Source organism: Python bivittatus, unplaced genomic scaffold (genome assembly GCF_059951505.1).
Source record: "Python bivittatus isolate LINGU-HERP-01145 unplaced genomic scaffold, Pbiv_v1 ctg000080_np1212, whole genome shotgun sequence".
Lineage (NCBI taxonomy): Eukaryota > Metazoa > Chordata > Lepidosauria > Squamata > Pythonidae > Python > Python bivittatus.
Genome location: NW_028277035.1, coordinates 25,402,095 through 25,415,237, shown reverse-complemented (window position 1 = coordinate 25,415,237; position 13,143 = coordinate 25,402,095). Strand labels below are relative to the sequence as shown.

At 36.9% G+C, this 13,143-nt stretch overlaps 1 protein-coding gene across 1 annotated transcript in view; it reads right to left on the bottom strand.

Moving 5' to 3' along the window:
- DPYSL3 (dihydropyrimidinase like 3) overlaps positions 1-13,143 on the bottom strand; it is a 62,987-nt gene that overhangs the window by 48,949 nt on the left and 895 nt on the right. The gene's annotated exons all lie outside the window — the stretch shown is intronic.

Sequence of the window (13,143 nt, the reverse complement as noted above, 5' to 3'; positions counted from 1 at the left end):
GTAAATATAAGTCATTATATTTATTACACTTAAGCTATCTTAAACAAGTGCTGAAAAAATAGCATTATATAATATGACACTAAGCATGATTAGAGAGCCAATTTAGTGTAGCGGTTAAGGCATCAAGCTAGAAATCAGACTATGAGTTCTAGTTTCACCTTAGGCACAAGCCAGCTGGGTGACTTTGGGCCAGTCACTCACACTTTCAGCCCTAGGAAGCAGACAATGGCAAACCACTTTTGAAATTGTGCCAAAACAACTGCAGGGACGTGCCAGGCAGTCACCAGGAGTCAACACTGACTTGAAGGCACCAAGAGAGAGAGGGAGGGAGAGAGAGAGGGAGAGGGAGGGAGGGAGGGAGAGAGAAAGAGAGAGATTACACACTATCAAAGCAGTATCAACTCTTGGCAACTACACAGACCTGCCCCAGAAAGATCTGTCCCCAACTTGTATTTCAGGTCTTGCAGCAGTACACCCAGCAAGATCCACCCATCTTACTCCTTGTTGTCCTCCCCTTTTTTCCTTCCACCTTTCCAAGCACTATAGGCTTCTCAAGGAACTGGGTCTTTGCATAATGTATTCAAAATACTATATGATTATTTTAGCATGTCATTTATGCTTCACGTTAGAACTCTGGGTTGTTTTATTCCATGATCCATCTGTTTCTTTTCTTGTCTATCCATGGTATTCTCAGGAGTCTTCTCCAACACCAAAGTTCAATAACAGCAATACTCTTTCTATCCTGCTTCTTCAAAGTCCAACTTTCACTTCCATAGGAAAGTGTCATAGAAAAAAACCTTGCCTGCATGATTTTGATCTTTGTAGGTACAGACACATCAAGGCATCTGAATATCTTTTCCAAGGCCTTTATTGCTACTCTCCCAAGTGCTAATCTGTGGAGTATTTCTTGACTGTTGGTGCCTTTGCTGATGCTAGTCAATTGTAAAAGCCAAAAGCTATCCATCACTTCAAAGCTTCATTGTCAATTCCATGGCTGGTTGCTGTACCTGTTGTCATTAACATGATCTTCTTCATAATAATCTTAGCCCCATTTTTTCATTGTGCTTCTTACTTTTAACTACTACAGCCTCCAGATCACTTGCATTTTCAGCTATCGGAATAATGTTATCAGCATAGTACAGGCTATTGATGCTTCTTCCTCCCATGTTAAAACTATATTTTCTTCCAATTCAGCCTTCATTAATATATATTCAGCATATAGGTTGAATAAATATGGAGAGAGTATACAGCCTTGTCTCACTCCTTCACCATGTTCCATCCAGACTGTGGCTTTCTGTTTTGCTTAGGTTTCTTATGATGACAATGAGATGTTCTGGGATCTCTATTATCTTAAGGACATTCCATAGCTTGACACAATCAAAGGTGTTTCTATAATCAATGAAGAACATACTGACTTCTTTTTGGTATTCTTTGGCTGTCTCAATTATCAATGTACATCAGCAATGATGTCTTGTGTTCCTCGGCCTTTTCTAAAGACAGCTTGAATGCCTGACATTTCCCTTTCCATGTAGAGCTCTAATTTGCATTGGTTGATCCTAAGTGTTATTTTGCTTTTTTTTTTTTTAATCCGCACTCAGTCGTTACCGACTCTACGGTGACTGCTTGGACGAGTCCTTGCAGTTTTCAAGGCAATGTGTTTTCGGAAGTGGTTTGCCAGTGCCTCCTTCCTAGAGCAGACCCCAGCTAGTGAGCGCAGGAGGCGGGGTTTCCATTGCTTTGTGCCTTTTTCGGGCATGCGTGGCTTCCGCGCTACCGGCAACTGCTCCCGACTCCTTTTGCAAGGCACTGCCAGCATTTTTCCTCCCACCGGAGTGAGAGTACCCATTTATCTACTCACGTAAGTTTTCGATCTGTTGGGTTGACAGGAGCTGGGGAGGAAACAGGAGCTCACTCTGCTGCGTGAAAGCTGGGCTTGAACCGCTGAAGTGTCGACCATTTCTGGCCTGCAACTTTCAGCGTCATTAAGCCGCTGCACCACTGCGTCCCCTTGTTATTTTGCTAGCATATGAAATTAAAGATATTGTACAATATTTTGCATACTCTGTTAAGTCTCCTTTCTTTGGTATTGGTATACAGACTGACATCTTCCAATCTATTGGCCACTATACTATTCTCCAGATTTGTTGACACAATTTGGTTAGAATCTTTACTGAATCTTCTTCCGTTACTTGCCTTATTTCTGTAGACACATCAGTTCCTATAGCCTTCTGACTTGGTAATGACCAGAGTGCCGATCTAACTTCATCTTCTAGTAATAGAGGTTCTTGTATGTAAGGAGTATTTTCTAAAGTATCTTGGATGCTGACATCTTTATGGTATATAATTTCAGTATACTCTTTCTATCTATGGAGTCCTTGGGGTTCTCTGAGCTTTCTATCTGCCCATTAGCATCCTTTAGCACACCAATTCAAGGCTGGAACCTCTTTCTGAGATCTTTTGGAAGAGCTTCCTTGTTTTCCATATGTTTCTATCATTGATGTCTTTACAGATACTGTTGTAATACTGCTTCTTGTCCTTTCTAACAGCTCTCCAAGATTCTTTGTTAAGTTCCTTCCTGAAATCTTCATTTTTCTTGACTTTGGCTTCTCTTCCCTTCTTGGCAATTTCTACAGTTTCTTCTGTAATCCTGTTTGTTTTTTTTCTGTTGCTTGGTTTTTGGCAGTCTCTTTTTACATTTATCCATAACAACTCATTTGACTTCATTCCACAGTTCCTCTGGTTCCCTATCAATGAGGTTCAGGACTTAAGTGATTCCTGATGTTCTTCTTGAAAATAATAAGTATATGCTCAAAATCATATTGTGGAAACAGGTTGGATTTCTTCCTCTACTTTAGCTTGACTTGGAATTTGCATGGGAGCAGTTCATGATCTGTTTCCCAGTCAGGCCCTGGCCACATCTTTGTTGTTATAACAGAGCTCTTCCATCTCTTTGTACTAATAATACAGTCAATGTGATTTCTGTGTCCTCTGTCTGGTGACGTTCATGTATATAGGCACTGCTTTTGTTGTTTGAAGACTATGTTAGCAGTGAAGAAATAATTGCACTGGTAGAAACTGATAAATTGTTCTGTCACTTCAGAAATGTGTGAAGTTTTCTATGCCATACATTCCAACTACATTTTCCTCCTTAATATGTCCAACTTTTCCATTTCATCTCTAGCCACAAGCAGCATAACTTGCTTACGTGTTCTGTTGATTTCAGATTGAACATGACCATAAACCTTGTTAACCTCCTCTTCTTCTGCATCAGCATTTGGAGCACAGACTTGGATAACTATCATACTAAAGAGTTGTCTGCTAACTGATATTACTTGGTTACTGATTGCATTGTACCCAAGTACTGTCCTTGCTATATTCTTCCTGACTATGATAGAACCTCCATTTCCTGTTTTTAGTGTCGTGAGTAGTAAACAGTATAATCTTCTGACTAAAAGTGTCCAACACTAGTCCACTACAATTTGCTGGTGCCAAAGATGTCAATGTGTAGTTGAGTCATTTCATATTTCATTGGGTTGAGCTTTGCCATTTCATGCTTTTTATGTTCCATCGTCCCACTGTAGTTCTTTCTGTGCAGCTTTGAATTTTCCTTTCCTGCATGGCAACATCAGTCCTAAATGCTTTAATATAGCGGTATTATAAATACCATCTGGCACGATATTATCAATCACTTTATATTGTCTACCCATATGGTTTTCTTGGTAAAATACAGGAGTGGTTTACCACGCCTAGCAGAGACCCTTATAGACAGAAAGTTGAGGAGCTGACTAGCAAATTACAGAAAGCAAACACTGGACTCTCCAAAGATGTAGAGAACCTGTTTTAAGTTTATTCTCCCCAGTCTCTTGAGCATTCAGGGACAGGGATTGAAAACAAAAACAGACACTTTGGAGCCTCATCAAACCAAGCCAGGAACTCAAAGTACTGTTCAAAATAAAATGTCTATCTGAAGAGATAACCATTGATTTGGTGGCGGCAGCTTGAATCTTGTTCTCCTGCTCATGTACCAACAATCATAACAAGCCTTCCAACCTCAGCTGTGTGCATATAAGCAACTCCTCACTTGTGCAGTCTCTGGCTCCTTCCTCCCCTCCAAAGAAGGCCTCCCAATGCGAGGAACCAGTTCTCTTCTCTGCCTGGGCAATGAGCTGAGTCCAGGCAGGCAGCATATAAGGGCGGGAGATTTTGTTTATCCAGGCTTCATAAGGGTAATGCAGCAGGTGCTTTCCCTGAAAGCTTCTCTTTGTCACACTCTGGCATCTATTGTTTCTCTGAACCTTCTTTTCCAACCTGTCCCTTCTTTGGAGCAGCCTTTAAGCTCAGAATGCAATGAGTCTGCAGACACTCATACTCTGCTACTGTAGTTTACTCACAAGGAGGCTGGTGTCTTCCCTTCGCTACACACTACTTTCTCCTGCAGAGTATGAAATGATGCTTTTGCTGTTGCCACTAAAGTGATCATACACCTCCAACATCACTGGGATGACTTAAGCCTTGGGTGATTCTCTTGGTCTACACTCTCAGCATTCTTTGCTCCTTCCTCCCAGGAATACTCCCCTACTCCTGCATGATGAAACAGCATAGCAGGATTTGAGGGGGAATATTAAGTTTAGTTAGTTCTAAAACTGAAATGGTGCGGGGAAGATACCCTATAGAAGAGTATACAGGGCCCTAAGGTGCTTCTACCCACTAACTATAACTAAGGGATCAGAACACAAATGCTATTACTGTAATGAGTTTAACAAATATGCTGGCATGCATAAGTGTTCTTAAAACACTGATCACTCTTGACGGAAATCTAATACTATTCACAACCAAAAGCAAATACCTAGTTCAATTATAAGTATGTAACTTAACAATTGATTTATTACAATATCTACATGCAAACATTCCCTCCCTTACTGGATGGAGTGATCAGTGTGGCTATAGCTTCAGAATCCTCTTCCAAGAATAAAATGCCTTATGACTAATCATGATAGGCAGAAGATAAAAAGTCTCCCCATTAATGATTAATGATTAATTCCTAGTATTAATCCCATTTCCATTGTTCTTAATGTCTGTCATGAGCAGTGGCTTCAATTTGGTAAGCACAAATTATTAGACACAAGGAATAATCTAGCTGTTAAAGAAAAGGAACACAGCTGAAATTCTAGGTTTGAGAAAATTCACTCGTAGAGACAAAATGACATTATGCTGCATGTCTTCATGTAAACCCACTGGTATGCACAGAATGATCCTCCTTTCAGTGAACAACTGTTTGCTTTGTTGGCTCTAGGAACAGCAAAAACAAAAAATGTCAGAAAAATGTAAATTGTCTGTAAGGTTCCTTAACACATAAGCTAGCTATAATTTTGGAACATGATCATGTAGCCTTAGAGACAATCATCCTAATAAGATGGGCCTCGTACTATTCTTCACTGGAATTTTATTTTTCTCTTCATATTGTGGCCTTTGGAATTACTTATAACTTTTTGCTTTCATATCATAATCTGTCTAGGTGCATGAGAACAGGGTATGCTTTTAAAACCTCTAAAATTGAAAATAAGGGAAGCTTTTTAAATATTGTTTTAAAATCTCTTATCTAATAACTTTGATAACAACCATCTAGTAATGATTGCCAAATTATTAGATTTGGCTCAGTGACTCATCATCAGTAAAGGCCTCTTCTGAATCCATCTGTTTCTCCAACAAGCATCTCATAAGCAGTGAGTACTCAACCCCTCCAGGTATTGCCTAGATTTCTAGATTTGCCTCTACTCTGAAACCATAGCAAAAACAAAACAAGTAGCTAATCCAAGTATAAGATTAGTATCCCCATCTTGTTTCTGTTAAAGACAGTTAAATGCAGCATCTATTTCCAAAACAAAGGAATTGTTCTGATGCTTAGAATTACATGGAAACTTTTACTAGTCCTTCAAAAGTCTCTATCCCTCCTCAGTTTAAATTACCATATTTCCAGCGAATTTAATTCAGAGAATATACTTAACTGCCTCTATTTCATATGTGGTAATTTTATTTCTGAAAAGACCATCTTGAGAGTATTATACCAATGGCTTGAAAATTGACATAAGAATTCTTCTAAATATACCAGAAGAGGTCTCAGGTTCCTACTGTCCTCAACCTCACATTCCCTCAAAGAGAGAAACAAAAATATGGCACCTCAACTATCTATCTTCTCTTTGCTAATAAACAAAATAAAGAGAACTTTCATAAATGAGCAATTCTGAATCCATTTTAGCTTTTTAATATAAGCCATTTTATGGTTACATTTACCTAGACTGGTGCTATCTCTTTTTTTTTTTTTGGCCTTTCAAGATGCTATCTTTTTTTCTTCCTAGCATTTTCCTGCAGGTACAAGGTCCACTTTTTTTGGATCAACCAAATGTTGATCTGTTAGCTGCAACAGGAACTGATTGGCTTGTCGCCTAAGCCTGATATTGTGGGCGGAGAGGGAAAGTGGCCCAAAGTCACCCAGCCAGGACTTACATGCCTAAGGTGGGACTAAAACTCACAGTCTCCTGATTTCTAGCCTGGAGCCTTAACCACTACACCAAATTGGCTCTCAAAATACTTTCTATTAATCTTCCTAAATTGTATTTACTGTCATTCCAATAAACAGAAAAATATCCTGAAGATTTCTATTTTACAAAGAAGTGTGACCACAGTACAAGGTAGGTACCTTTGTCCATATGCAAAATCTTCTAGTATCTATGAAATGCCCCATTTGATAGTTGTGATTTTTCCCCAGGGTATTAGAAAAGAAAAGATTTGAGAATGTAGGGAAATCAGGGTTCTGCATGGGAGGGATGGTGCATGTGTGTGATCTTGAACAAGAGAGAAAACAAGTAGTGGCTTTGTGTTTATGGCTCTGTCCCCTCCTTTGGCCACATCTCAGAATCATAGCAGTTACTGCTTTTTCATTCTCATCAATTTATTTTTCTATGAGAGCTTGTTGCAGCAATCATATTAGCTATTTTATCATAATATTTATGACATCTTTAAATTCCAAAGAATAAAAAAAATTGGGATTATCTATTATAGTTATTTTTTATTAGTGATAAAATATCCTAAAATGTATCTTATCACATACTCCTAGGTGTCTGCTACTTATTAAAAAACAAACCCAGTCTATATATAATAAATATAATTTCACTAACAGTTTTGCATCTTCAATATCCTTCAGTGTAATCAGATCAGATTGAGACCAAAGCTGTTCTTCCTCATTTCATGAGCACTCTTAGTATTAGAAGTTACATATATTATTCTACCCATAATTTGAGAACCCTAGGTTTTAGACAGATTTTTTAGATTTCTTGATAAATCATTTCAGTCATAATCCAAACATTAAATATATTACCTCTAAAATCCATGTATGTGTTTTAGATTACTTGCTTCTGAAAGATATGGTTCCCACAGGTGTTTGTGTAAATGAATAATCTCTCTTCAAACATTAACACAGACACATCCCTTGCAAGGATTACCCAGGCTGTCTCCCACTGTCTGTAGTTGTGTGCATGCTGCTTGAACCTTGAAAAGGACGAGGGTGCTTTCACACTCCAAAGAGAAGTGCTGCATTGCACTAACATACTTTGAGGAGCATCTCTTTCAAACCCTTTGCACAGCCCTACTGTAAATTCCTGAAGCCTCTGCAAATAGGAAGATTATTTCTTGTAATTTTAATTTAGTTTGTTTCACCAGTAATGGATATATAAATTCAAACATAAAGAAAAATGGCAATGTCACATATTTGGATGGTTAATGTACAATTAAAGTATGGCAAAATGCAGCAGATACTGGCAAATGAATGGATTTATAAAGAAACTCCTATTTTAATGAAAGCTGTATTTAGCAACCATTGTGTTTTGCTGATGATGAAGATCATTTCCCTCTACAAATCAGATTATTCCTGTGCCTAATACTACAAAAAATAGTAATTTACAACTGCAATAAGACCCTTTTTTCTTACATAAAAGCAGCTGTCATGGAAAAAAACATTGTACAGAAGAATTACACAGGAAAGTTAGGAAAGGCCAAAAACAGAAGCTGGAGGAATAAATATTTCTTTGGTTTTCAAATAACTAGAGCGACAACATTCACTTATTTTTAAGAATGCCAATTTTGTCTTATGTTTTCCAATATTTACTAACATTCTAGCTACGATTCAAATTTCTAACACAATTGTTCATTTAGATAAATAGCCAGAATTACAGCTTACTGTGAAAAATTGAAAGTCCTTTGCATAATGCCCGATTCGCTGTTCTTGCCAGTGGGAATGTCTAAATAAACCAGGGAACATCTACCTATGACTTTTTTTTACTGTTATGTCTGAACTGTGATTCCTGGATCTTTGGTACTAATACAGCTGAATATGAAACCAGGATAAAAATGAAAAAAAGCTCTGCTTATAGTACAATCCAGTATCAACTCAAATGTAACACCATTTCCATAAAACTCACTATCAGGAAAGAGTGTTTAGAACTTTATCTTTAAATGCTATATTTATTTTGACCATTGAAATCAAATCAATTCAGCCATGAATTACTGATGATTCCAAGTATTTATTTATTGGATTTATATACCACCACATATGAGCAGAATCATGGTGGCTTATGAAATAATAAAAAACATATAAGGATGTTACATAAACATCCACAATACAACTTAAAATAATTTTAAATAGTTTAAATAAAAATAGTTTCTCCCTTTAAAAATTCCAGAATTTTTCTCATAACTGAAGGAAACAATTGAAAAGAAAGACACCCTGTGTTTTTAAGGCTAATAGAAAGGGCTGGAGATAAATTTTGCTTCTAAGTCCAGCTCTGTTCTGAAACAAATCCTGTCTCCTTCGTATGAAGCATGTTTCAAAAATGTTTGATCATTTTTTTCTTAGTGTGAAAAACTGGCTAATTATCTATATTCTGATATCATTATTGGTGTTGATTAGTCATTTTGTCACTTCTGACTCTTTGTGATGTGATGGAGCATTTCACCAGGACTGTAAGTTTGTGCTTACAAGAACTACCTCATCAGTGTAGTATCTAACCTTGTAACCTCTTGGCCTCTTTTTTTACTCCCTTTGATTTTTATGGATCAGAGTGTTCTCCAAGATTCTTGCCTTCATATTATGTATCAAAACCAGTTAAGGTTTAGCTTCATTATTAGTACTCTAGCAAGTGAACTGTCTTGAGTTATTTAGTGCTGGATTCTTTGTTCTTCTTGGGGTCTAAGGTGTTCTCAAACATTTTTTCCAGTATCATTATTTAAAGGAATCATTTTTTTTATTCAGCCTTTCTGACTGTCCTGCTTTTATGTTAGAACTGAGAAAAACAATGACCTTTACATACCTTTATTGTCAATGTGATGTCTATGTTTTAATATTCTATTTAGATCTGTCAGAGATTATTTTTTCAAATATCACATATATATTTCATAGCAACAGTCACCATCTCTGTAAATTTTTGGGCCTAGAAAGAGAAATAATTCTGTTACTACTTTAACAATCTCTTTGCTTATTTGCATTGGCATTGTGTGTTGACATAATCTTACTTTTCTTTTTTAATATCGAGGAACAGACTGGCTTCTGCACTCTCTTCTCTAACTTCCCATAGGAGATTTCTTAAATCTTCCTTGCTTTCAGCCATCAAACTGGTATTATCAGCATATCCGAGATTACTGGTGCTTCTTTCTACAACTTTGATTTCAATTTCTATTTCTTGCAGTTCATCATTTCTCAGCATATATTCTGCATTTAACATTATAAAAAAGGTGACAATGTACAACCATGGTGTACTTCTTTCCCAATTTTGTACCTCTGAATAGCTCCATATTCTGTTCTAATTGTTGCTTCTTAGTCATGGAATAGATTCCTCAGGTAGATAAGGTGGTCCAACACACCCAATATTTTAAAGGGCTACCCACATTATCTCTTGATTTACAAAGTCAAAGGCTTTACTATAATCAATAAAGCACGAATAGATATATCTTTGGAACTCCCATGCCCTTTCCATTATCTATCAGAGGTTAACAATGTAAATTCATGTTCCTCCCCAACTTATCTGGCAGTTTTCATCCAATGCACTACTGAAGTCTAGACTGCAAAACCTTGCTTTGGTAAGGTTTGATCTTTTCCAGTCCCTTGGCTACTGCTGCTTACAAATCACATTTATCACTTTAAATACATAATCTGGTAAAAATTTAAATAGTTTGTCAACTCCTGCAGCTTTGTTAGCAATATTTTCTAAGGCCATTTAATGTCACTTTCCAGAATGTCTGATTCTGGTTCAGTAATCTAACTTTTGTACATATAATCAATTCTGGGATCTGTAGTTCTCCCATATATTTATATCATCTCCTCTTTGCATCTTTTTCTCCAACAGATCTTTGCCCTGCTTTTTACTGTTCCTATCTTTATATAAAGGGTTCCCTGATTTCTGTAACTTTCTTAAATAAATCTCTTGTCCTTCATTTTCTTTGTATTGCTTATTTAGTTATAACTTCATGTCTCTATGTGGTCTTCTGTAGAACATAGCATTTAGATGAGCAAATATTGTTTCTGCTTTTTTCCAGCTATTTTCAGTGTATCAGCAGATAGCATTTTACTTTTTTTTTTACATTTCAGGATATATTTTTGTATGCCATCCAGAGTCACTTTTTTGTGAGATGGACCGCCATGTAAATTTGATGAATAAATAAATAATTTTGACACAAATTTCAGTCCAGAGTTCTTCAGGTACCCCATTTATCGTTTCAATATATTATTTACCTTCACCATAATCCTGAGGTTGCAACCTGTTGGTGTGATTTTTTTTTTAAGTTTTAATTTTGCAAGAAGTTTATAATTTGAACACAATCAATACCAGGTCTTGGTTTTGCTGAATGAACAGAGAGCTTCTCCATGTTTATAGGAGTATATAATAATACATACATTACAGAATACTGTAGCATACTATATTCAGAACTGCCTTTGGAAAGTATTCAGAAATTTCAACTGATTCAAGACTCAGGAGCTAAGTAATTGAAAGGCCAAACACAGTAGTATCTTGTCATTTATTAAAGGCCTATACTGGCTGGCAAGTAGTATGGCAAAATTCTCAAGCACAATTTAAAATGCTATTGTTGATTATCAAGTATTAAACCAAAAGGAGATACTCTGGTTCCCACCAAATATTTGGAAATAAGAATAGAGTGGAGCAGAAAATGTGCTGAAATGAGATCAGACGCAGACTGATGTCCAGCCTCCACTAAACAAGCTCCCTTGGTGACTTCTGACAGGTCATTTTCTCTTCGCCCAATCTACCTCATAGGATTGTTTTTGTAATGAAATTATAGACAGGTGACTCAATTTATCCTGCCACAATCTTGTGACTCTCAGTAGTTCTAAGTGTGCCTCCTTGAGCTCCTTATATAAAACTTATGGTTTTCAAATCATATACTTTTCCCCATGGTAGTGCTATAATTACAATTCTTTCTGTGATGAAATGATAGAATACGTGCATTCTATTAAAACAAGTAAAAGGTTAACTGGACATTTCCATATATAGACAGCAGACAGAAAGATAAGAACCTGAAGATGGGGCTAAGAGAAGCAGTTGACAAAATAAGAAGGAAAAGCAGATACAGTAATCTGTATATGTGTGTATACATACATACATATATAAAACAAACAAACAAATCCACATGATAATATTCTGTTATTAAGCACTTCAGGCATTTTTTTGATTTACCTCTAAACAGAAGCAACTTATAATTCTATACTACCTGTTCATCCCTTTTTATTCTTAAAGTTTTAATTGTTCATAATCAACTGGTCCTCTGAGTAAGTAAGAAACAGAACATAAAATACCCTACCTCCATGTAAGGTATAATGACACCAATAGAAGAACCAGCAGGAGGTGATAACCTCAATATAAGAACTTAATGTAAGTTTATAATTTGGGAATGGTGGTTCCAAGTTTTAAAAATGTATTTACCTCCAAATTAAAAGTTGCGCTACTTCTGACTAAATAGATCTGATTTTACTACACTCTCCCTAGGCAATTTCATCCCGTATTTTTCATGTCCCATATTTTTCATTTCATGATTTTCTTCCTCTGTTGCACTGATCTGGCCTCTTATTTTATGTATTTTAAGCCCACAATCCAGGAACTATAGGATGCTTTTGATTTTCCACTCCAAAGTCTGAGAGAAAGCTCCAGCTTTAGATGAAGAAATTCCCTCCTTTCAGTGTCTTCGTGCTTTTTTTCTCTGATGTCAAAAAGGCCAGAAAGAGGAGGGATTGGGCAAAGGTAATTCAGGGAGACCACAGAGCTACTGGCTCTAAGGCCCCCAGCCTCTCTGTATTCCACCTAACTAGTATGGCTGTGCATGGTTTGAAAATGATTCAGTAGTGGTAATATTTTTAAGGTATCAGTATTTTTCACTGTTTTGTGATAGTCAAAGCTAAAATGGCTATTCCTTTTAGGCAAAAATATGTTAACTGCAAACCCTGGTTCCTAGCAATACATCTGGGCCACTATCAAAACCTGAAAAGGCGACCTGACTACTAAGCCTGATCTTATGGTACAATATTTAAATCACATCTATTTTAAATATATCAGCCTAAGTTCAAGATTTCAGATTCGAAACTCAGGCATGTGAATATATGAAGTCCATTTTCTTTATGGAAAAAAGGAAAGACTGACTTTAAAGTAACCAAGCCTGGCCAAGTTTACGCTACAGCCTTCTGGCATGGTGTAGTTATTTGACCATTCTTGGAAATGCAGCACACAGTTTTTCAGTTAATAACTTGAAAAATGCTGACAGTTTGTTACAGGCTGACAGCAAGGGAAGAGCTTTCTCCTTCTCTTGAAAAGAAACAGAAAAAAGTTACAGAGCCTCTCTTTAGTTATGCCCCTCTTGGTTAACCACAATCCTAGTGAGAAAGGAAGATACAGCATAGCCCGGCTGGTATGACTAACGGATTTATTCACAAGCCGGTGGTGAATAATTAGACTACGGTCACGTGACCTGTACAATTAAAGCCTGGGCCGCAGAAAACTAATTGAAGTCGGCGCTCCTTCCCAGAGATCTCAATTGCTGTTATTTGAATGATTTGCAACGTGCAAAGACGAATCAGGAAATTGCCAG